This window comes from Lycium barbarum, chromosome 10 (assembly GCF_019175385.1).
Source record: "Lycium barbarum isolate Lr01 chromosome 10, ASM1917538v2, whole genome shotgun sequence".
NCBI classification, from domain to species: domain Eukaryota; kingdom Viridiplantae; phylum Streptophyta; class Magnoliopsida; order Solanales; family Solanaceae; genus Lycium; species Lycium barbarum.
Genome location: NC_083346.1, coordinates 109,820,709 through 109,825,819, shown reverse-complemented (window position 1 = coordinate 109,825,819; position 5,111 = coordinate 109,820,709). Strand labels below are relative to the sequence as shown.

Sequence of the window (5,111 nt, the reverse complement as noted above, 5' to 3'; positions counted from 1 at the left end):
TGAGTGAATATTGGACTAGCTTGTATAGATCCAACCCCATATGCAGTGTCCTGGCTGTTCTGCAGTCCTGAAATTCCATAATTACTGCATTTCCCTTTTTCTCTAGCATTAGCATTGTGTGCCCTTGGTGCAGTGTAATTTCCTCTGTTTATTGGTAAATTTAAAACCAGATAGATATGTAGCATAGGTCTTTAATGTGTCCCCTCTTGTGACAGTAATCACAATACAAGTCATCATTCCATCTAGGTCTAGAATTTGGATTATTAGCAACTGGAAATTTTCTACCATTTGAGACACGGCCACTTGAGTTATTAACAACTATGAAGGAATTGGATAGGGTTCCCATTTTGAATTAGGGAAAAATTAGAAATTGCACGATTGAGCTAGAAATTGACAGAGATTTTAGATGTAAGTAGCGTGTAATCGGATCACAGTTAGCACTGCTATGATATAATGTTAAAATGATTGAAGAACCTTGAAGAATTAATCCGCCATTAATGGCAAATAGGCGGAAGGAAAGGTGAGGTAGTTATAGAGAGAAATATTTGAGAGAGGGGAAATGTGAAATGATTTCTTTCATCCAATATTTGCAATAATGTGCTGTACAATCTAATTATATCGGAAACAGATTTGACTAACTAATTATTATCTTAACTCACTAAAACTAGCTTCCTTCTAGAAATGTACACTATAAATACACTTGTGTACAACAATCAAACTGCATAAAGGACAATCTATATCCTACTACTCTTTACATTTATATAATAAGAACATTATGAAAATAAAAACAAGATTATGTACTTGTCTTCCAATTCATCTCTTTGTCACGCCCCAACTCGGGAACGTGCGGGCACCTACTATTGCCTACCTCAGTAGGCGAACCCGTCCCTTATGCAACCAACCAACAATAAATAAATAAATGGAAACCCAAGAATAATATCATAAGTCTGTCATAATATACAAATACCAAGTGCGAAAGATAGATAAATCCCAAAATCTGGTCTGGTCACTAGAGCTACTAAATACTACTACAAGTCTAATAGTCAATACATCATCTGTAATAAATAATGTCTCGAAATAGAAATAGGACAATAAAGAAGATAGATTCTGGGGCTGCATGGATCATCAGGCTCACCCTCAGAACTGTAGGAGCGTCGCCTTGGGATCAGTCGCAAGGTGTGGAAGTCTCTCCAACAGCGAACTTTGCACTCCTAAAAAGAGTACAACAAGGTAGCATCAGTACAAAACACGGTACTAAGTAAGAATCATAGGCCGACAACAGTTAGATCATGCATGCAAACAAGGAAAAAGAAAGATAATCATGCTTACAGACAGATACAAGTTAACAAGTCGAAATAGTACAATCAATTACGAGACGAAGCCTCAACTACTACACAAGTCCTAACACAACCATAATAATCCCCCAATAACTCAAATATCACTGAAGATTAATATCAAACCAACTGATAATAAGCGCATGTAATGTGTATGCAAATGAAATGCAATGCAATGATACACACATGCATGTAATGTGTATGCAAATGAAATGCAATGCAATGATACACACATACTCCGCGGGGACAATGCCCACCTATCGACAGTCATGACCCATGGGGGACCACTAAGTCCATATACCGTCATTCCATATCACACAACCTAGAATGACTTCTCCATCCAATATCATTGCTAACCACTCCATATCACATAGCATAGAGATGGCTATGCAAATATAGTAATGTCGCAAGAATCATACTTACCTTTGTCATCACCATCTCCCAATAGCAATATCAATACAGATAAATCATGGATATGAGAAAATATGTCATGCAATGAGAGTAGCATAAATAACGTATAAATTCGAATCAATTCACATAAGAAAGCCATCACAGTACAAGTATCACATGAATCCGTTCCTTCCAACTAGTCTTCCATAAAACATAGAACCCACCAATTCACATAAAAAAAGCCAAGCATAAACCTAGGGATTCTATAGGCCACAAGCCTGAACACACAAGTCACATAATAGTACCAACCTATGAATTTCATCCCAAAATTCTTACCCGAAGGTTCACATGATGTCTCAAAAAATTCCCTAGTACTACATACAAGTCTCTAATCGGAGTCTAAACAAAAGTTAAGTCATAACCAACCTGAAGGGTTGAATAGGAGCCTCGAACAAATCCATTCGAACCGTGCCTTTCTTCTCCGAAGAGCCTTGGAACGATTAACATCTATCAAGTATGAATTCTACATTATAATACAAATATAAGGATACCCATAATGTCATAGTTTTATCCAAAACCCAAAAATGGACCTAAAATAGCCAAACCCGAGCCATAAGGGTGAAACTGTAATTTTATAAAAAGATTGGGTTCAATATAGTCAAAATGGTACTCTACTAGTCTAGACTAGTCCAATGATATCCGTATTGCAATACTTTAATTCGAAATCCAAAATGAACTCCAAAGAGGTAACCCCGAGCCTGTAAGGGTAAAACGAGAATTTTATGACAAACTTAATTTACTCATAACTTAATTAGTCTAGATTCAGAAAACCTACTAAAAAATCTATCATCTTGACCTTCAAAACCATGATTTACCATTTTTTAACTTTTGGATTCGAAACCCCAATTTTCTACTTTAGAAATCATGGATTAAAGCTTAAACCAAGAGAATAAATCAAGGGAAAATATTTAGATTATGGTTTAGATCTTACCCCAATGAAGAATCATGAATAACACCTTTGAACTTTCCTAATTCCAAGCTCTCAAGATTATAAGAAACCCCAAGCAAATAACTAGAACAAAAATACCCAGCTGTCCGACCCAGATCTGGTGCTAAAATGATCCCAAAGCTCACTTTGATAATTCCAATAGATTTCTTGCAAAATGTCACGCAAGTTAGGCTTTTGAATCACCCCATTTCACCTTAAGACGAGAGAGATATGGCTATTTCAATTTTTGGAAGAATGTAGAAGTTTTAGGACGAACTCAGGGGCAATTTCATAATTTCCATCACAAACCATCAGAAAAATCTGCCAAGCCAATCTTTAGTAAAATAACCATAACTCCCTCATACGATGTCGAAATGCGACGATTCTTGTTGCTATAGTTCAAAAATTACGATACGAGTCTAACGGGACAGTCAAAACACAAAACAAAGGTCGTTTGCCCAATATGGTACCCTTTTGCTTAAATCGAGGTTGAAACCGAAAACAAGCACCATACAATCCAAACTCATCCAAAACTCATCAGAACATAACCCAAATCTGTGGACAAGTCCAGAATCATCATACCAACTTGTTGGAACTTTCAAAATATCGAAACGGGGTCATCATGACTCGATGTTGACCGTGGTCAACTCCAATTCTTTAACTTAACTAGTTTCTCAACCAATGACCCCAATCACACCCGAACCCTTCAGGAACCAAACCAATGACCCCACTAAGTCATAAATCACACTCCGGACCTAATGAAAATTTTGGAATTCGATTACGGGCATGTTTACCCAAAAGTCAACTTTTGGTCAACTATTTTTCACTTATTCAACTTGAAAACTTCTAAATTGCTCAAAATCAACCAAGAGTCATCCGACAACCTCGGGGACCGTTCCACCCATCCCACAAGACAAAAACACTCCAACAATGCTGGAAAAGGTCAACAAGGTTAAAAAGGGTAAAATATCTAAACAACCAAATGAGTCATTACATCAGATACCAATTAAACAATTGTTCGTCTTCAAATGAAAGAAGAGAGTATGAAGGTTGACGATAACCAAGAAATCTTTAATATAACAACAAGGAAGCCTCTATGACACGAAATACGCTAAATAACTACTCGTTCACGTTATCAGCCCAAACTTACTTTATCTTAGCTCAAAACCCAAATTTCCATATTTTCCATACTTGAAATTTCTTACACAACTAATCCCCGAATATAAGAACAGCTTTTGCTGGAATTCTCTAATTAGATATAACCATACCTCTGAACGCGATCGATAGGTGCCATAAACTTTCCTCAAAACAACACAAACCTTTAGAAATAGACACAATCTTGGCCCATTCTGAACCAATAAAATACTTTGATTCCGCTAACCTTTCTTTCAACCTTCTAATGACCGAAACCATGACTTACTCTTGCCAGAAAAGAACTCTTGCTTTATTGGAGCACTCTAAGCAATTTCATCAAACTAATCTTACTCCTTGCCAACTTCAATAGTTCCAAGGCTTTTTTTATACCTTCAAATCACAATACAGAAAGAATACCACTGAATACCTTGCCGAGCCAAGTCCGTAGAAAACCATCTGATCACTCTAAAGACCTCTCACAACCATATTACCTCCTAAAATCATTACCAAGTATTGACGAAACCATTCTATCTATTAGAATGGCTGCTTCCAGTAAGATATCATCAAGTCCACTCACAAACCCTAATAAAGCTCGGTAAACCTATCATACCTCAAATCTGAACTGAAACTCATCGATCTGTAAAGATGATTTATTGTGAACCCATAAGTCCTCCTGAAAATATAAACACAGTCCATCAAGCTCTAATCGATCGATTATGACCTGGGATGAATGTACAACCCCTGAATACAGCCAATAGTCACTTGAACTAACTCTAACTTTCCGAAACCAATCACGATCCTACCACATATATGTGGCGGCCACTCTAATATTTTGCTCATGTAAATGCGATCATGTCTATCACTCTCGAGTCCAAAAGCTGAGTCCTATCCAAGCTTTCAACTTAGTACCGAAGAACTATTCCTTATGATTGCATACCTTATGATTGCACCCTTATTCGATACTCAAATCTGATACACCCCAAAATTTTCAGTGCAAAAACTTGTAGCCTCAATAATAATCCTTAACCATCAAACCTCAATAGTAACACCTCGATATGCCCATAACAATTCTAAAAGCATCAAATCCCACAATCTCTTGCGCCAACCTAGGCCATCTATTTTTGAGTCCTTAAAATCCAAAGGTACTTACCCAAGATATGCAGTCAATATTACTTGCAGCATAATATACTACCACGTCTATAGTCCCATCTCAAAAATATAACTCCAGCCTTCCCATAAATAGGACTTTCGCAATTCCTTTCTCT

The 5,111-nt window shown here is 36.9% G+C and overlaps 1 long non-coding RNA gene across 1 annotated transcript; it reads right to left on the bottom strand.

Annotated features, from left to right (window-relative positions):
* Positions 1-962: 962 nt before the first annotated feature.
* LOC132613481 (uncharacterized) lies at positions 963-2,920 on the bottom strand. Its single transcript, XR_009571950.1, has 3 exons — positions 2,716-2,920; positions 2,151-2,231; positions 963-1,211 (listed from the first exon to the last, which is right to left on the bottom strand). It is a non-coding gene; the product is annotated as an uncharacterized LOC132613481 (long non-coding RNA).
* Between the last annotated feature and the right edge of the window lie 2,191 nt (positions 2,921-5,111).